This window comes from Molossus molossus, unplaced genomic scaffold, assembly GCF_014108415.1.
Source record: "Molossus molossus isolate mMolMol1 unplaced genomic scaffold, mMolMol1.p scaffold_m16_p_20, whole genome shotgun sequence".
In the NCBI taxonomy this organism is placed as follows: domain Eukaryota; kingdom Metazoa; phylum Chordata; class Mammalia; order Chiroptera; family Molossidae; genus Molossus; species Molossus molossus.
The window spans coordinates 27322834-27343650 of record NW_023425356.1 but is presented as its reverse complement, the minus strand read 5'-3'; the positions used below and the strand labels follow the sequence as shown (position 1 = coordinate 27343650).

The following is a 20817-nucleotide window of genomic DNA, read 5'->3' as shown; positions in this document are numbered from 1 at the left end:
AATGTTCCCCAGTATAGGCCTCTGTGTAGGAGATAGTTGATAAAATAAATATTTACTGAATTAAACAGAATGGAGGAAGATAGAGGATGAGGGATTCTAACAGCATTTTGGTGGGGGAAGATTTCAGCAGACAGAGTAACAAAAAACATCTGCTAGGAATCATAAGAACTGGGTTTGAACTCCAGCCATTTACTACTGGGGAGACCATGGCTGAGCCAGCACCTCTTCTCAGGCCCTGGTTTCCTCGTCTGCAACGCACATGCTGGACAGACCTGGAAGATGCCTCCGACTCTGGAGGAGTCACAGAGAGTGGGTGCTGAGAACCATTCTGAGAAAATGCCATGATGAGTTTCTGGCAGAAACCTGGGTTGGTCGCCAGCCCGTTCCTGAGGACTCAGCAAGCTGTTTGGGATCATCGGGAATTAAATAATAGTAATAATGATGCTTCCATTAACATCCACAGGCAACTTGTTGGCAAAAAATCTTGGCGCCGCCGCCATCATGCCCAGGAAGAAAGGCTGAAGGGATGCCAAAGGAGAGAAAGCCAAGGTGAGCGACAAAACACAGAGATTTGCCGGGTTATCTGCTAGATCTGTTCCTCCAAAGCCAGAGCCCAAGCCTAAAAAGTCCCCCGGAAAGAAGAGAAGGTACCTACAGGGAGAAAGGAGGAAAGCTGATGCTGGAATTACCCTGCAGAAAAGGAAGATGCTGAAACAGACCAGCCACAGAAAGCCGAGGGTGCGGCAGATAGCAAGCGAACTGTCTGCATTTTTGAAAACCATGTACTTCTGGTGACCATGCACTTGAAATACTATTTTTAATCAAGTTCTATAGAAATGCAGAATTTTCTTTTACTTTTTTTTTTTAAGCTATGTTGTCAGCACACAGAACACTAAATTGTTGTTTTTCTGGGAAGGACATATATCACTAACAATGTCTCCAAAGCTGGATTAATATGGGGGGAAAAAAACACCTTCCCTTCTGGTTTTGAGACACTTCCTCTTGGTTCCTCGGAGGAGGGATCTCTTCAGGTTGACCCCCATTAGCCACCTTGGCACAAATACTTTGTGGTGTGGAAAAACTAAAATTGGTTTCCATGTCCTTTTCTCTCTCTCTCCACATTAGACATAGACATAACTCCCTTAAGGCCAGAGACCTGTTGGGCAGACCCAGAAAAAGTGGTCACCCGTTTGTTGGGCAACTTGGACTTTCCCGTGTCACTATGGAGATGGCATCCCTCAAAAAAGCTGTTCCTTTTTTAGACTGTGGACCTAGAGATCAATAATTCTGCCATTTTGATCTCACGTCCTGAAAGTCCAGGTAAGCTCGTTCACAACGTGCTTAACGTGCAGTGCCAAGGCCCACGCTAAACTTTTCTGGCATAAAATAAAGGCCTCATCGGTCTACAGTAGCTTTATGACTTTGGTAGTCCATTGAAGAAGGGAGCTTGAAAGTTGTTCTGCAATTTTAATGATTGTCTGCCCATGTCCTGCCTGAAACACCATGATTGCTCATGAAGAGTGTCTTTAATAAAGCCAGATACAGTTTGGCTTGTGGGGGGAGCTTGTTTATACCTTCTGTGGCCGAGTTTCTGTCAAGCTGAAGCCCGCTGCCTCCCATCTCGCTCGCCTCAGCTCCAACCCATTTCCACCACTTTCTTGATACAACTGCCACCTGGGATTCCAGCAAAAACTGGAGAAACTCTGGAACCTGAACAGCAAGAAAGTGCAAAGTTCAATTCTATTCTGTTCTAATCAGGAAACAAGTATTGGGGATCTACTCTGTGACAGAGTTTATGCTAAGCACGAGGCTTGGGCCCATCGTCAGCTGCGGTGTTTAGGGAAGAAATGATTAATTCCAACGGAGGGAAAAGAGGAGCCACCAAATATCGGAGAGGTCTGTGCAAGGGACACAGTCAAGCCTTGAACCACCAAATATGAAAGTAGAGAGATCCTAAGCACAAAGAACAATACAGACAAAGGAAGGGAAGGGCTGGGTTTGTTTGTTTTTAATTTTTTTTTAAGTTTTAATCCGCACCGGAGGATATGTTTTTATTGATTTTAGAGAGTGAGAAAAAGAGAGAGAGTGAGAAAAACATTGATATGAAAGAGGAACACTGATTGGTTGCCTCCCACATGCACCCTGACCGGGAATAAAACCCACAACCTTTTGGTGTACGGGATGACACTACAACCAACAGAGCCACCCAGCCAAGGCTGGAAGGGCAGGGTTTTAAGTGATGACCCTCTGGTGCACTTGCAAGCTACATGTGCCTAGCAGTGATAAGGTACTGCATTTTTATTGCTTATGGGACAGAAGAAAGGATAGGTAGACTGGAATCAGAGTGCGGCAGGTCTTGAATGCTGATCATTATCCAAACACTCAAAACGTTATGTGCATTTACCCCACTGTGTGGCGGGTACTATACTGGGGGCTGGAGACGGAAGTAGGATCCCCTACGTCTCCTCTCAAGGAATGTACAAGGGTGTACAGACCCAACCACAGAATGCAACATGGGGCTATAGGAGCCATGATAAAAGTAAGAAAGGGATATAATGGACCCAGAGAAAGAAATGGTCAGTTTGGCCTGGGGTGGAGGTTGGTAGTCAGGAAGGCTTCATAGAGGGGACATCACTTAGACTAAGATTTGAACATGGAAGATGTTCACTAAGCAGGTAAGAGGAGTACTGAGGTGGGGGTGAATAAGTTCCTCCAGGCACAGTATAAATGTGAGCAATGTGAGGCTCAGAAGCATGGATTTTGATGGACTATGGCATCTGCAGGTGGTTCTGAATGACTTGAAAGGGAATAGAAATGGGGTAAGAGAGGTAAGCTGGGGCCAGATTATATAGAGTTGTAAATGCTGGATCAAGACTTTGAATTTTATCAATTAGATAGAATGCTCTGTCAGGCACTGGGGGAGGGCGGGCACAGTAGGGGAGCTACAGCACTGCTCCTGGAGAGAAACGATAAGGACATAAAACTAAGACAGCGGATAAAGAGAAATGGAATAGATATGAAATATGTGAAGGAGGTAGAATCAACAGGAGTTAATAGTTGGGAGAATATGGAAGCTAAGGGAAAGGGGAACATTTTCAGTGTGGGTCACCAGTGAGTGGTCCACGGCAATTATGGGAATCCTGGCGAAGCGTGGTGTGTGGTGCGTACGACCTGGCCACCAGCCAAGGTCATTCATTCTAAGGAGTGTGGACTTTATCCCGTAGATAATGGGGAGCCACTAATAGGTAGATTTTCAAAATGTTACTCTCGCCCCCATCCCAGAGAAAGAGTGAGCAAGAGAGAAGTCTGAGTTAAGGGAAGGGAGAGTGGGAGAAAGAAGAGAGTTGGGGTATATGTCCCTCCAAGGAGGAGATAACCATAGGTCAAGTGCAGTGATAGTCACTCTGGTGTTGGTATTGTTGTGACTATGTGTTGGTTCTAGGTAATGTTGATAGTTGTGAGGATTCAATGATATACACGTAGTAAACACTTTAAAATATTAGCTGTTGTCTCATTGCTATTATTTCATGAACGTCAACCCTGTCATGTGTTGGGTGACCATGATCCATTAATAATAACAACAACAACAACTTATCATTTGTGATTGTACAAGACGAAAGATAGAAAGAGGAGCTGGGAGTCGGGGTTCTCCCGCCTCCGTCTGCTTCAGGAAACGCCATGGAAGGAGAGGAAGCCCTTCTAGGCAGAGGAACAACGTGAGCTCCAGCACCGGAATAGCTGAGGGTCCTCTCGCCAACGCTAAAGGCTGGGGAGGGGCCTTCGTTCTTCTGACCAATGGTAGGCAGATGTTCCTTCTCCCCCAATAAAGTTTATGCTAAAGCAGGAGAAAGGGAAGGGTAGACATGAAGGACCTTCTGCTCTCCAGTTTTCAAGAATCAAGAAAAGATTTGGAAATGTTTGGACAGTGAGACCAGTATCGAATGGACAGCAGCTATCTGACTGCACTCTTGAGAAACATAAAATGATTAGAACTGGAAGAAACCCACATGAAATGCTCTAATCCAGATGAAAAACCTGAGGCCCGGAAAGAAGAAGTGAGTTCCCTAAAGTCACAGAGCTAGTCAGAAGCAAAACCAGAAGCATAACTTGGTCTGTCTGGACCCCTCCTCAGGTGCCACCTCTACACCCACCCCACCCCAGTTCCCTGTCACCATAAAGGTCCCTGATCAGAGAACATTCTGTGCTACAGTGCTGAGTGGCCTCTCAGAATTAAGTGAGTCCTGAGTTTCTGTTAGCCTCCATGTCCTCCATCTGATTTCCCTGAGTCCCTGCAGAACCCTGGATGGAGGGGATGGGGGTTGATCCTCTGTTCTTGCCAGGGGGTTGCTGGGGTGGGGCAGTGCTGCAGCCTGAGGTAAAGTACACATCAGAGGTGTAGCAGTCCCTGGAACGCAAGCATCCCTGTCCAAGTGTTCTAGAGACTCCAACTGTGCAGCGCACATACGTGTGCACACACATACACACACCCCCCTCTGCCCCAACCCTCACCTCCAGACACTGAGTTTTGGCCTTAATCTGAAAAACTGCCAAGTCCTTGGTCTTCACCCAAGGGATTTCCAAGAATTGTTCGCCAACACTTGAGACCAGCTCAGTCCATAAAAGCTCTGACTGACTCTGGCCCTGGCTCACAAGCCTTCTATGATCCGGGCATCTTTAGTCTCATTTCCTTAGTCTTTCTACCCACCAAACCTGCTCCTTCCCCATCCTCATTTAAACTGGGCTCTCACCCCAGACACTTTCGTCTGTCTTGTCAACATCCCTCCTAAATGTCCCCATTTTGCCCATCCCTCTCCATGTGGACTCCCTTGGTTGAAGTTAGTCATCGCTCCCCTGGGCTATTGCAATAACTTCCTAATTACTTCCCCTGCCTCCAGTTTGAGTCTCTTAAATCCATTCTGCACACAGTTGCTGGAATGATCTTTCTAAAACACAAATCTAACATCATCACCTTGTGAAAAACCCTTTAATGGCTCCCCAGTTACTTCAGATGAAGTTCAAATGAGGTTAGGTCCTGCCCAACCTAGCTGCAATTCGCTTCTTTAGTATCATCTCCTGCTCTCTTCAGTGTGCACTGTACCTTCTAGAAATCCCGAGTGTCAGACATACCTGCACACTCCAAGCTGCTTCCTACCTTTGCACTCAGCCGCGGCATGCTCCCCTCTCCCACCATTTGGCTCACTTCTCTTCATCCTTCAAGACACAGTCCAGGCTTAGTGCTCCCAGGAGCCTTCTTTAAAACCCCAGCCTTAAAGGACAGATGCTATGGGTTGTTTGTTTGTTTTTTTTAGTTTTTTTTTTTCTTTGTTGATTTTAGAGAGAGAGGAGAAGGGAGAGGGAGAGAGATAAAAACACTGGTGAGACTGAATATCGATTGGCTGCGTCCTGCATGCACCCCACTGGTGATTTGGCCCACTACCTGGGCATGTGTCCTGACCAGGAATCGAACTGGCAACTTGTTGGTGCGTGGATCGATGCTCAACCACACCAGCCAGACTTTCACTTCTTCCTTAAAAGTACGCTCTCCTCCTGGGAAATAAGACTGTTCATTCTTCCTCAAAGATATTAAATGCTTTGCACTCTCTTAGTCAATACCATACTATTTCCTACCCTTTTTTTTTTTGAAATTGCAATTCCTCCTCCAGCTTGGGTCAAAGACTGTGCCTCCTCACCTGTGGCATCATGCAGCACACGTTTGTACTGTAACCGAAGCCCAGCTGCAGTTGTTAAGGGCCTGCACTGAACTGCCGACTTGTGTGTTTTATGTTCTACATTACTTTTGCATGTGCGCAAGGGTGTGTGTTCCCTTCTCCTTTCTTAGGCGTTTCACTTCACTTCCCTGTGTTCCAATTTGCACGTCTCTGAGATCTCTTCCTGCTTTGATGTTCTGTGATTCTGCAGCTGTGAGTTCCCTGAGGACAGGAACTCGACTTCGCCCTAGCTCCCGCACACCAGAGGCTCCGACGATCATGCTGGAAGAACCGAACTCCTTTCCTAGAACTTTTCTCTCCTCCTTTTCCCTCTGAAGGGAGGCAGTCGAGCACAGTGGCTAAACATTTTGCCTCGGTAGCCAGTTCTGCTTCTCAGCCTGGGGCGATGTGCTTTACTTCTCTGTGCCTCAGTTTCCTCATTTGTAAAATGAAGATAACATAGTATTTACTTCCTTACGGAGAGTAAGCCAGAGGTAAGTTTTCATATTATTATCCTATTCTTCTTCCTTCCATATTTCTTATTTATAGTTTTTGGATATTCCACCCCGTTTAATTTTTTTGGTCTCGTCAACCTCAGAGGAGCCCAGGGACTACTGATCCACGAAGCCTGGGGAACCCTAGTTCTAAGCCAATCTTGGAGTGTAGAGATCTGGAAATAAGAGAATATGAAGCAAGGTCAAGAAAAAGGGGTGCGTTGGGGCCAGAGGGGAGGAACAGGAGAGAAAGTCCCAGGCAGAGGGCAGGAAACTGTCTGGCTTACAGATTAAAGTGTGGGGAAAACTGGGAAAAGCTCCAAGAAATCAGGGGAGGGGCACAGGCTATGAAACATTTCACAAGAGACCCAAACCTTGGCCCCAAAGCACTGTGGATATGGGTCAGAGCAGCTTTAATCAGTGTAGCTGAGAGCTCAGCAGCTCTGCGAAGGGTGTGTACATAGGACTGGGCTCATGGACCCAATACTGGCCTGTCTTTATAATAATTATGTGACCTTAGGCAAGGCTCACTGCTCTGAGCCTCAGTTAACCCAACTATAAAACAGATCTTGGCAGGGCTGTTGCGAGGATTAAATGTGCTCTGTAAATGATAAAGCACCACCCATCTCTCAGCTATCGTTTTATTAAGGCTGTAACTATATGGCCTAGTCATCCAGAAAATGTACCTGATAACTGAGGTTCAAGTAACTTTTAAGCCTCCTTTCTTTAGGCCAAATAGGTTCTCAGTTATCAAAAGGTAGAATATCGTCAGTAGACATTTATGGCTCCCTTGCCTAGCCTGACCTTTCCCTGAACCCCATTCCCTGTCCTATGCCCCTCCCCAGTCACACACAGCAGGCCCTTGTCAGCTCTTTCCACTGTATTACAATTGTCTGCCTGTGTAGCTGTCCTCCACCAGCCAGAAGGAACCGAGTCTTCATCATGACTTTAGCTGGTGCTGGTTACATAGTAGCATTCAACGTTAATTTCTTGAATGAATAAAATAAATGGATGCACAAAGTTCTTATTCAGGCTGCTCTACAATCTTCCTCTTTGGAGCTTCTAACTATTGGACCTAGCTTTTCTTTCTGGAGTTACATAAAATGAATCTAATCCTCTTCCATAGGACAGTATTTTAAGCATGTGAGAACAGTTATGACATTACCCCAGAGTCTCTTCTTCTCATGACCAAGCATCCCTAGTTTCTTAAACCACTATCTCCTTTCCACCAGTATCCACAAACAAATAGGCTGCATTTTCTGCCCTTTTAAAAAACCTCTTGATCCCATATCCAGCTCCTGCCCCATTTCTTTGCTCCCCTTTATAGCAAGACTACTTAAGAGTAGTTTGTATAATTCTCCCATTCTCTCATTAATTCACACTAGAACTTTCTGGTCAAGGTCGTAAGTTACCTCCAAATTACTAAATCCAACAGTAATCCTCATCCTAGCCTTTATCTTCCTTGATGTATCAGCAGATTTGTGTCCACTGGTCACTGCCTCCCTGGGTACGCAGGACCCATGCTCCCCTGGGTCTCCTACACTCCTGCCCATTCACAGTCTCCTTTGCTCGTTCCTCCTCGTCTTCCTGTTGGAGTGACCCAAGGTCCCAGGGTCCTGTCCTTTGCTCTCTTCTCTCTCCATTCACTCCTTCAGTGAATTCATCCAGTTATGTGGTTTTAAATACCATCTCTATTTCCAGCAGAGGCGCCCAGTTCAGATTTTTCCCTCAATGTTTAATCACATCTGTCAAACTGCTTATTTAACATCTCCACTTGGCATCTCATACTAATATATCCAAAACTGAGCTCCTGATCTTCCTTCCTGAAACCTGGTCCTCTCAGTAAATGACAACTGCATTTCTCCAGATCCTCAAGACAAAACTTCAGGGTCATTCTCCTCTCGTCTCTTTCTCCCTCACCCTGCGTCCATCCAGCAGTAAGTACCACTAGCTCTGATTGCAAAATAATTCCAGAGATGGACCTGTGGATGAAAAAGGGGTGCTGGAATAAATCATAAATTCCTAACTGGGCAGGTCATGGCGGACAGTCATGTTCCAGGCTTATAACTTCTTTAGTAAAAAGATTTTAAGCAAGCCCTGTCCACTGTTCTAATTTTTATTATTATTATTATTAATTGAATTTATTGGGATTACATCGGTTTGCAAAACCATACAAGTTTCGAGTGTACAACTTACTATAATGTCATCTGCACACTGCATCATGCATCCATCTCCTCAAGCAAAATCTCTTTCTGTCCCTATTTATCCCCCCTTTGCCCACCGCCACCCAACCCCTGCCCCCTTCCCTCTGGCCATCACCATGCTGTTGTCTGTGTCCATGGGTTATGCATATATGTTCTTTGGCTAATCCCTTCACCTTCCTTCATCCAGTTCCTCCCTCCCTTCTGAAAGCTGTCAGTCTGTTCCATATATCCATGCCTCTGTTTTGATTTTGTTTGTCAGTTTATTTTGTTCATTAGATTCCACATATAAGTGAGATCATATGGTACTTGCCTTTCTCTGACTGGCTTATTTCATTTAGCATCATACTCTCCAGGTCCATCCATGCTGTCAAAAAAGGTAAAATTTCCTTTTTTTTTTTTTTTATGGCCATGTAGTAGTCCATTGTCTAAATGTACTACAGCTGTTTTATCCACTCATCTACTGATGGGCACTTGGGCTGTTTCCAGATCTTGGCTTATGTGAGTAGTGTTGCAATGAATGTAGGGGTGCATATAGTCTTTTAAATTAGTGTTTCGGGTTTCTTAGGTATATTCCCAGAAGTGGGATCGCCGTGTCAAAAGGCAGTTCCATTTTTAATTTTTTGAGGAAACCTCACTGTTTTCCACAGTAGCTGCACTAATCTGCATTTGCATCAACAGTGCATGAGGTTTCCCTTTTCTCCACATCCTTGCCAGCACTTGTTTGTTGATTTACTGATGATAGCCATTCTGACAGATATGAGGTGATATCTCATTGTGGTTTCAATTTGCATCTCTCTGATGATTAGTGATACTGAGCATTTTTTCAGGTCTACTGGCCATCTGTATATCCTCTTTGGAGAAGTGTCTATTTAGGTCCTTTGCCCATTTTAAAATTATTTATGTATTTATTGGTTTTAGAGAGAAAAGGGAAGGGAGAGAGAAAGAGAGAAACATTGATTTATTGTCCCATTTATTTATGCATTCATTGGTTGATTTTTGTATGTGCCCTGACCAGGGATCAAACCCACAACCGTGGTGTACTGGGACAATGCTCTAACCAACCAAGCGACTCCTTTGCCCATTTTTAATTGGATTGTTTGTCTTCCTGATGTTGAGTTGTACAAATTCTTTATATATTTTAGAAATTAACCCCTTATCAGACATATTTTTGGCAAATGTGTTCTCCCATTCAGTGGGTTCCATTTTCATTTTGTTGGCTTCTTTTGCTGTGCAAAAACTTTTTAGTTTAATGTAGTCCCATTTATTTATTTTTTCCCTTTGTTTCCCTTGCCCAAGGAGATATGTCGGCAAAATACTGCTTCGAGGAATGTCTGAGATTTTACTATGTTTTTTTAAAATATTGATTTAAGAGAGAGAGAAAAAAAAACATCGATGTGAGAGAGAAACACTGATCCATTGCCTCCAGTACACACCCCGACCGAGGAACAAACCAGCAACCTGGGCATTTGCCCTGACCAGGAATTGAACCAGTGATCTTTCAGTGCACAGGACAAGGTTCAACCAACTGAGCCACACTAGCCAAGGTTACTATGTTTTCTTCTATGATTTTTATGGTTTCACAACTTGCATTAAAATCTTTTATCCTACGTTGGTGGTCTAGTTTCATTTTTTTTGCATACCCTTGTTCAATTTTCCCAACACCATTTATTACTACATTGTATACTCTTGCCTCCTTTGTCAAATATTAATTGAACATAAAGCCATGGGTTCATTTCTGGGCTCTCTGTTCTATTCCATTTATCTGTATGCCTGTTCTTACACCAGTACCAGGCTGTTTTGATTACAATAGCTTTGTAGTATTGTTACTGGTACAATAAACTTGCTGTTATTTAACAGAAAAGGAATGAGGGGGAAATTAGCTAATTTAATACTCCAGGTCTATTCCCCACGTGGGGAAAGGGTCTGGACAAAGGCAGTTTAGACGCATGCCCAGTAATGGGAGGTGCCTACCTGTCCATCACACCTGGAAGTGAGTCAGTGCCCTAGACAAAGAAAATCTCTCTCTCTCTCTCTCTCTCTCTCTCTCTCTCTCTCTCTCTCTCTCCACTGGAGCCAGACTCACTGCTTGCGGGGCTCCCATGCTTCGCACCCACCATGTGGTCCGCATCCATGTGGGACCCATGCAATAGATGAATGAATTGAATCTGGACCACTCCTTAGAGACTCTGCTGCACCATAGAACAGACATTCTGTACTTTCGCTTTATTTCCGACCTTGCTAAACCCGCAACTGCCCCTGTTCCAGGACTGGACTGAGGGACATGGGCTTTTACAACCCCAGAAATGTAATTCCACACCAATATAAAGCATCCTTTCTCCCATGCGAGTCTTAGAAAATTCATTCTCTAAAGATGTCGTAAGAACCTTCTGCCCATGAATGCCAAAGGACCTGGCCCCCTCTTCCCTCCTGTAACAGTGCAGTTTGAAAGCCAGTCTTGTAATCTCTCCAACTTTGCTATTCTTTCTCAAGATTGCTGAGGCTAGTGCACCTGGGTTAACATAACTCTGAAATGCCAAAAGTAATGCCCCTCAAAAAGAAATGATAAACTAGCAAACAAAACCCTTGAGTGCATAGCTACATTCAAGAGAGCATATATATTATCTTGCTCAGCCAGTGTGGCTCAATGGATTAAGCATGGTCCCATGGTCTGGGAGGTCCCGGTTTGATTCCGTCAGGGCACATGCCCAGGTTGCAGGCTCTATCCCCAGTAGGGGGCATGCAGGAGGCAGCCGGTTGATGCTTCTCTCTCACATGGATGTTTCTATCTCTCTCTCTCTTCCTCTCTCTAGAAAATCAATACAAAACATATTAAAGAGGACATATGTTCTTAACTAATCTGTAATGTAATCCAATCTCTGCCTTGCTTTCTCCCATCTTCAAGTAATCTTCCTTACATCCCCTCCTTAATTCAAAATGCACACATGAAACTGCACTATTATTCTCTGGAGCATCTGAAATCTTGCTCCCTGGCATATGTCACCAACTCTGGCTCAAATAAACTCTTACAAAAAGTCTCTACAGGTTTGAATGTTTCTTATGTTGACAACCACGTTACAGGGCTTCTACTGGCACCATGGTTGCCCATGCCATCATCCGTGTCTGGATTACTGCAGTAACTGCCCAATAGGTCTCCCTGCTTCTAGCCTTTCCTCACGTAGTCTATTCTTCTTCTTCTTTATTGATTTGGGAGAGAGATGAAAATATTGGTGAGAGAGAACATCAGTTGGCCTCCTCCTCCATGCCCCCCTCTGAGGATCGGGCCCACAACTTGGGCATGTGCCCTGACCAGGAATCAAACCAGCGACCTCTTGGTGCATGGGTAGACACTCAACCACTGGGCCACACCAGCCAGCAACAAAGTCTATTCTTAAAACAACTGCCACAGAGGCTCTGTTAAAAACAGAAATTACATTAAATCCAAATCTTTGTGTTTGCTTCAGAGTCTTTGTCTGGTCTTTGTCCTGGAACCGAGGTTTTTAAACCCTTGGAATTTCCCAAATTTTAAGAGTGTCTTTGTTATTCATTGTGGCCCCTGGGATCAAATCTGGGTTTATGCAAATGAAGTGACTCTGGAAGGAAGCTAGTCCTGCTGGAAATACCAAGGAATTAGAGGGTTGGGGTTTTGGGTCACTGACATCAGCCTGAGCTGCTGAATTCCAGGAAAAGGAAAAAAACTGAAAGTGAGTTCAATCACAAGGCCAGTGATTCAATAATGAAACCCCAATAAAATCTCTGGACACTGAGGGGGAAGTCCCTGGTTGGTGGGAGAGGGGAGGCTTGGTTCCACAGGTAGGGGACATGAAATCTTCACACCTGAGACACTCTCAGACCTCGCCCTATGTAGGTCTTTGTTTGGTTGGTCCTGAATCTTATCCTTTATAATAAAATTATAACTAAGTATGGCACTTTCCTGTAAGTTGTTTTATCAAATTATCAAGCCTGAGAGGTCCATGATGAAAAACCTTGAGTTTGTAGCCAGTTGGTCAGAAGTGTGGGTGGCCTGGGGACTCCCAAACATGCAGCTGGTGACTGCAGTCAGGGCAGTCTTGTTGGGAGTGTGTCCTTAGACCTGCGGAGTCTGCACGCATTAGTATCGGAATCGTATCACAGTGTTATAGCCCCTCCTGATTTGTGTGCCTGTGCACACAAACACACACACACACACACATACTCACACCTTATTTCTATTACTTGTTCCCTTGCTCACTTTACTACATTCCTACTTGATTTTCCTCAAACACACCAGGCACACTCCAACCTCGAGACCTTTGTGTCTTCTGTTCCTTCTGCTTGAAATGCTTTTCCCCCTTAATATGTCTGCTTTCTGACATTCTTTAGATCTTTTTTTCTCTCTGATCACCTTCTGAGTAAGTTCTTCCCTAATCACACTACTTAAAACTGCACCATTGCTCTACCACATTTCGGATTCCCTTTCAGTTGCTTTATTATTCTCCATCACATAGCAACATCCAACGTACCCTGTGTTTTACTATTAATTTATTTATTGTCTCTGTCTCAGGAGGCTTATAAGGTCCATGAGGGTAAGAACACTTTCCCCTCTACTTTCTTCACTGCTGTATCCTCAGCACTGAGACTTTAAAAACACTGAATGAATAAACAAACGTCATGATGCCTAGAAGCTTTACCACTGTCCTCCTCTAGGGAAGGACAGTGTGCTCACTTCCCATTACCATGGGATCCCGGAAGGATGGACGCTCTTCAGGCATGGGCCTCGCAGTGAGTGCAGAGGACCCCCCTTTCTTTGGAGACAGGCAGAGGTGAACCGACATCTGCCACTTTTTATAGCTGCCTTTTACATAATGCTTCCTATATAGGGCCCTTATCAGGCCATGCAGACATTGCTTGTTTTCAAAAAGGCAGGATCCCTATCCACCTTGCTCACTTCTGTTTATCTACCATGTAACACGATCCCTAGCATTGAGCTGGCATTGACTTCACGTCTGCTAAATGAATGAATGAATGTCCAAGACGTTAAGCTTGTTATTGTATGTGGATCATCTCACTGAATCAACAACACCTATCATCACAATCCATATTAGTAACCCCATTTCACAGATGGACATGTGGAAGCTGAGAGAAATAAAATAAGCTGCCTAATGTCATAGAGATAGTGATTCATAGCACTCAGATGAAAATATAGGATTAAACAATAAGTCTTTGGGCATCCAAGAGCCCAATTCTAACCTCAGTGCTGTACTGTCTCAATGGTCATGTAAACATGGACAAGGGAAGAAACCCTCTGAGCCTCACTTTCTTCATGGGTAAAATATGACTGCAAAGATCAGATGAACTACAGTATGCAAAGTGCTGGGCCACACTAAATGCGGCAGCTATTAGCAATAGCTATGATTGTAAAGGGCTGCAAAGATGCATTAGCTTTTTTGTGATCTACACCATGGTTCTCTGCTCACCTTAAGTTAGCAGTCGGCACCCTCCCTCCTCTGCAAGGGAATACATGGTGTTCACACAGAAACAACCACCAGCCCATAGGCACAGGCTGCAGGAGCCCCAGTCCCTCTCAGCACCCCCACAGCCGGACTTGGTAGGAGTGCAGGTGGGGAGGAGAGCAGGTGAGGAGGCCTCAACCAACACTGCAGCTCATAGTCTCTTCCACGGCCTCCTCAGTGCCTCTCCAGAAGGCACATTTTCTGCTCTGTTTCCTCCTCTCCCCATAAGCAGGGACCCAGGAAAGGCCCTGAAACTAATATAACCAGGCAGCCAGGCCAGGGGAAGGGGATAAAGAGAAACGACAATGACTAGGGAGAAAAGGTGTTTATTTGGGGGAGCCTGACTTCCCAAAGCTGTACCCCAAGCTCCCCTGAACAGTCAATGTTCCCAGACTTGATTCCCTGAAAGGGAGCAGCCAGGCAGAAAGACAAAGGCCATATCTGACCCAGGCTGGGGTGGATGCCACAGGCTGGGGGATGGGAGGAGTCCAGAAGGGGCCAAACAAAGGGTAGAGGTAAACATGAGCAGGAATGGGGGGAGGGGTGGCCTGGAGTGAAGTGGTTTTTTGTTTGTTTGCTATTTTCTTAATTTACAGAGAGAGGAAGATAGATAGATAGATAGATAGATAGATAGATAGATAGATAGATAGATAGATGATAGATAGAGATGAGAGAGAGAGAGAGAGAGAGAGAGAGAGATTTGTTGTTCCACTTATTTATGCATTCATTGGCTGATTCTTGCATATGCCCTGACCAGGGATTGAACCCACAACCTTGGTGTATTGGGAAGATGCTCTAACCAACTGAGCTACCCGGCCAGAGGAGATGAGAGGCCAGCTGGTCAAAGGTATCTTGCACTGCTTCTTTTTTAACATTAACTTTTACTTTTTTTTTTAATCCTCACCCAAGGATATGCACCACCATCAGGGATCAAACTTGAAACCTAGGTCTGTGTCCTGAATGTGAATCGAACCCACAACCTTTCAGTGTAAGGGAGGAGGCTCCAATCAACTAAGGCACTCGGCCCAGGGCTACCTTTCTTATTTTTAAGGAGCTGTCCATCCACTCCCTTTTCCAATGCAGATGTCAAGGCCCACCCGGCAGGCAGCGGCTCCCTGTCTCCACAGTCCGCCACCTCACAGCAGGTGTCAGATACTAGCCTGCTGTACAACCTGTCTGTGCATCATTTTCTCACCTGCAAAAGTGGAGAGAACTGTAGCTACCTCAGGTGGCGGTGAAGATGAATGAGGCAATGGGCACAGAACAGTGTCTGGTACTTAGGCAGCACTCAGAGAACATTAGCCATTGTTAGGCGGCATGGCAGATTATCGAGTGCTTTATTTCCAGTCTCACCTCATCTCCTAATAACCCTGTGAGGGAGGGACTAGCATCCATATTACTGTGGGGGTCAGAACAAAACCACCCCAAGGTTTACTTCTATGGTATGCAAATTGTTTTGAGCTAAAAGCAATGTTAGCCTCAGGATCAAGAGAAACAAACGTCTGCCCCTCCCTTTAAAAACCTAGAAGAACTTGAATTAGGGGCCTTGCCATAATCAGAGTGTCAGTGATAACCTCCTGACCTATCTGTAGGGCAGGGCAAATTTCTATTTACTAAACATCTGTTCTTCTTGTCATACTGCAATAATACTTTGAAGCCCCAAGGCACCTTAACTCATCCCTAGCTCAGAATGTCTTATATCCCTCAATCCTCCTTTCTATCTCTGACCCTCTTGTGCATGTGGGGTTCCCATACCTACATATATACGCAGTACATGTGGTTATTTTCTCTTGTTCATCTGCCTTCGTGTCTGTCTGATTATTAGACCCACCAGAAGAACCTGGAGGGCAGAGGAAAGTTTGCTCCTCCCCCACACTGCACATATCACCCTGGAGGCTCAGGTAACAACGAATAGGCGATAGCATAACCAAGGATGCAAGTGCTTCTGGGCCCATGTTAGAGATTCCTTCTGAATCTAGTTGCCTCCTAATGTCACCAGAAGTGGTTGAAAGACACAAAGGTCACCCACCCCATGCCCTTATCTGGACCCCCTTACCTGCATGTTCCCCTGGAAACCTTGTGCGGTTACCAATTCTCTCATACGCCCCACTGTCCCCCCAACACGCATACACTCTTGTCCTGGGGAAGGATCATACCACCACCTGTGTGCTCAGGCTGGGCCTGCTTCTGGTCTGGTTTTCTCTCGCCCCACACCCACCCCTGACATTGCTGGTTCCGGGTGTGCTGGGCCTTGCAGCAAGTTCTCCGAGCTTCTGTGAAGGCTCTGAACTTTCTTACCTCCTCCCCCAGAAAGTTCTGGAACAGATCAACTACCTAACTTCCTCCCACCTCCAGCTCACGAAACACCATTCCCTTCCACTCCAACCACGCCAACCTGCGGCCCACAATGGTGGCAGCTGAAATCCCAAATCAGCCTAGGGCTTTACAATGTACAAACAGCATTTTCACCCATTGTCCCATCTGCAAAGGACAGGGTAAACTTGCTCACCATCAGGCAATTCTATTAGGAGATAGTGAAGGGGAGACTGAAATCTGGTTCTTCCGGGACAGGATGAATTTCAGAAATCTGGATAGCCCAAGGCAAGTGAAAGGAATCCATCCCCTCCTTCAGGGGTAGGTTCTAAGGATAAGAAGTGAGTCTCAGCCAGCAGAAGAGCCCAAAGCCCCAGGGCCTGCCCAAGGTGTATATCCCCCAGCAGAGACCCCTTAGCCTTCTGGCCACTGTCACCATTCCTTGCTCCTTATATTGGAGCCTTGGCACCTTCCGGAGAACTTCCAGACTGTTCCTCACAGGGTCCAGACCCCTTCCTCTTCTGAAACCCCATATCCCATCAGTGGTCCATTCCACTCCTGAACACTTTGCTAAGTGAAATGCCTCCTGTTCTCAACGGTCACTCCTTTGGTCCTAACCTGTACTCTCTCCTAGACAGTTTCAATACCAGGACCACCTCCTGTCGCTGTGGGTGAGCGGCATCCCGGGAGCTGGGCCATGCGTGCACAGCTGGGCAGGTGCATGGGAGGTCTTGGCAGGACCTGTGCTTCCCTCTAACACAACTCTCATCCCAGCGAACTGTATCCTCCATTTATCTGGCTCCCTCGAGGGGCCTATTTAACTCACCTGTGCAAGCCAATGTGCAGTAGGGTGCCTGCCACAGACAGCTGCTCAGCAAACCTGTTGAATGACTGCCTACAGCCTCTCCGGCCCCCTCCCAACGCACCCCCTCCCCCCTAGTCAACTCCTACTTCCACAGTGCTCCCCAGAGTTATCTTCCTGAAACAAAACTGAATCACATCACTTACTGTTTTAAAACCTCCATTATGTCCCTGCTGTTTACAATAAAACTCAAAACTTATTTTTTTACACTCTTATTTTAGATTTTTCTCTGGAGTAAAAGAGGCTCTTCATTGTTTACAAGGTTATTTCTGAGTTGCAAAAACTCCTTGCTTTTCCCCTGGTTTCCGCCATTTGATCTTGGTGACCTCAATCAGCCAGACAGAAAGCATGAGGACCCTTTTTCCCTGCATCTGCAATGGATAAAATTAAAAATCTTTAGCTGGACACCCAAGGCTCTTCATAGACAGATCCCTAACCTCCTCCCCGCCCAATCTCATGCCACCCACCCCACAGCACACACTCTTGCCCTCTCTCTCTGAATAGGTCAGGCCTTTTCTGTAGCACTGGGGATTCAGGAAATACCTGTTCCCACGTTCTACAAAGTTCTTCCTCTCCATCTCCACTCGGACAAGGCTCTGTGTGCTGTAAGATCAAGCTCCACCTCCAGCTCCACTGTGAAGCCCTAACTTCCCCCGGTGAAGCGAACTCCTTTTATATTCTTTCAGAAAGCCGAGAAGAGGGACCCATACTTACAGGGTGCCGGCTCCGTATTACCTCGTTTGATTCACCCTCACAACATTGTTAGAACATAGACATCATCATTCTGCCAAGCGTGGGCTCAAGTAGGTCACAAAACTGATCAAAGCCAGAGTCAGAATTTGAATCCTGGTCTGCTCTGACGTCCCTGCTCCTTCCTGTTTGACCACTGCCTCTCACCTCTGTGATGGGGCCTCTTTGCTAAGCTTTATGGCATTTATTGGTCTTCATGTCTGTTTCCCTGTTGGACATACAGTTAGAGGCTGGTTCTTACATGTATCTATATTCCCAGAGGCCAAGCCCAGGAATGAGCTCATAGAAGGCCCCCGATAAATGTAGCTCACTGAGCAGACAAACGAGTGAACGAAGGGATGAACGAGAGTGACATCACTCCTTCAGGCATGAGCAGCAATGAAGGAACTGTCCAGAGAGACAAAACACAAGGGAGACTCAGCCTCACGCTCTGAGCAGGAGAAGCCCTTATGCACCAACTGTCTCCTCTCTTTGGAGCTCTGCTTATAAGCAAATCAACAGCCCTCAAGGAGACAGAATGGTTGCCAAAAAACAAAACATCAAACACATCAAAACAAACCAAACAAACATGACAACAACACCCAGAGGTGACAAGCGCAGCTCCCTATAAAGAGGGAGAGAGACGCATCTTTGCCTCCTGGGACCTCCCTCTGAGACCGACACACCAACACGGGTAGTGACATCCAAGCCACTTGGAAAGGAGGCCTAGACCTAGAAAATCAACACGTGGGCAAGACTGTGTTTGCATCATCGACCCATTAGCAGATGTGGAGGAATGGGGAGGCACAGCTCCTCAAGACAGGGGCTCAGAACAGTCGGAGCGGTTGGAGGAAACCCAGCCTGATGGATTGGTGTGGGGCACGCAGCGGGACATTCTCGGCACAGGCAACGTGAGGGCACGCTCATCTGGCCTCGCTGCCAAGCTCCTGTACCCAACTCGGCCCTCGTTGTTCTCGTGTCCTCCAGCCTGCTGCTAATTGTTCTCTCCGCTGGCCAACTGGTGGGAATGAGGGGCTATAAAGGAAGTAAACAGCACATGCCGTGGGTCCAGAAATTTTACTGTGGGCAATTTGATCCAGAAAAATGAAACAGGGACTAAGCTGCAGGGTCAGGAAAGGGAAGTCTATTTCCAACTGATTTTCCCTTTTAGCGTTGAGTAGCCAAGGCTCCTCTTCACTGGACAGTTCTATCGCAAGCAAAATACAGGCATTGTCAGCAAAGTCCAGGTGTTTATGATGCAAGACCAGGCAGGCTGGGCCTGGGGACAGGTGGTGACAGAATGGCAGAGCCTCAGAGCTGGAAGGGACAATGGAGGTCATTTTGTCCAACTTCCTTCTCATTCAGAAGTCCCAGATCCAGCGTGCCCGGCATGTGGTCATCCAGGCTCTGCCTGAACCCTCCAGGGTAGTGAAGCTTTACTACCTCATGAAGCAGCAGCGCGCCCCCCACCCTGCTTTTTAATGATAATCTTCTTGTCCTCTACCCACTCCCACCAGCACTAACCAGCTCTCTCTGCCTATATCAGAGCAGAGTCTCGTTTGCCTCATAATAATAATTAACTTTTATTTTTCTTGTTGACACTGTTACAAATGTCCCCATTCCCCCCCTACTTTGCCTGCCTCCACCCAGCCCCCGCCCCCCTTCTCTCTGGCCATCACCATGCTGTTGTCTGTGTCTATGGGTTATGCACACATGTTTTTAGATAATCCCTTCACCATTTTTCATCCAGCCCTCCCCTCTGGAAGCTGTCAGTCTGTTCCATGTATCCATGCCTCTGTTTTGATTTTGTTCGTCAGTTTATTTTGTTCATTAGATTCCACATATAAGTGAGATCATATGGTATTTGTCTTTCTCTGACTGGCTTATTTCACTTAGCATAATACTCTCCATCCAGTTCATCCACATTGTCACCAATGGTAAGATTCCTTCCTTTTTATGGCTGAGTACTATTCCATTGTGTAAATGTACAACTTTCTGATGGGCTCATCTATGGATGGGCATTTGGGCTGTTTCCACATCTTGGCTATTGTAAATAACGCAAAGCAGCCTGGACAGCTCTGGCTATTAAGAAGCATTTTTCTCTCTCTAATGTCCACATTCTTTCATCCCAGCTAGGGCTTCTGGAGCCAATCAACAGTTATTGAGGACCTACAACTATTCCAGATTCTGAAATTACAGCCATGAACAAAACAAAGTCCCTTGAAGTGCTTCTATCTACTTTCTATCCCCATGACTCAAGATTTTTCCTGCCCCCCTAGTCCCTACTCATGTACAGTCTGCAGTTTGTGAAATCTCTGAGGGCTAAGATCAGTTTCTCCTACTATACACCAAGAAGCATGTCTTGTAAGAGGAAGAGAAAGCGTTAAAGGAACAGTCTTTTCTGTGTCACCCTGCATGATTTTCAACATCATAACATGTATTCTTAGCTGATACGTTCTTGTTGATATACTCACTGTCCTCTACCCATGCCCACCGCCACTAACCAGCTCACTTTGGCAATGCCACAGATCACTGCTGATCACCAGGGCCTAGAACAATGCCTGGCACTTGTACAGACCTCAACCCTTTAGGCATCATCACCTGCCTAAGAAAGGAAAAGCTGGCCTTCCTCCCCTGTCAGGGCAGCAGGTCTGAGGGCTGCCTCCCAGGAACAGTTGTGGGCACAGAGCTAGGCCACTACGCAACCAGAGCCACTGAGCAGCTGGCATGGTCTTGCCTGGTGTCTAGCTGACACAGATCCTGAGGCCATTTCCCGGTGAGGAAACAAAAGTGAGTCCCCCCAGGCGTATCCCATGGCCTGTGGGAATCTGCTCTGGGTCTGAGCAGAGAAGTGGGGAGAAGAGCGGATAGGCCCTTGCTCTGGAGACCATGTTTCTAGGACACGTGGGCCAACAAACCCCAAAGTAAAGCCACGAGATCCCAGGTTCAGTGTACAGGTGTACAGGAGCAACCGGAGTCCTGTGACCTTACTCAAAGAATGGATCCTGGAAGAGGGGG

General features: G+C 46.1%; 1 protein-coding gene and 1 pseudogene across 1 annotated transcript in view; one reads left to right on the top strand and one right to left on the bottom strand.

The window, feature by feature from the left end:
* The window catches only part of KIRREL1 (kirre like nephrin family adhesion molecule 1), a 101392-nt gene that overhangs the window by 39435 nt on the left and 41140 nt on the right, over positions 1-20817 (bottom strand). The window lies entirely within an intron of this gene.
* LOC118637597 lies at positions 502-821 on the top strand (annotated as a pseudogene).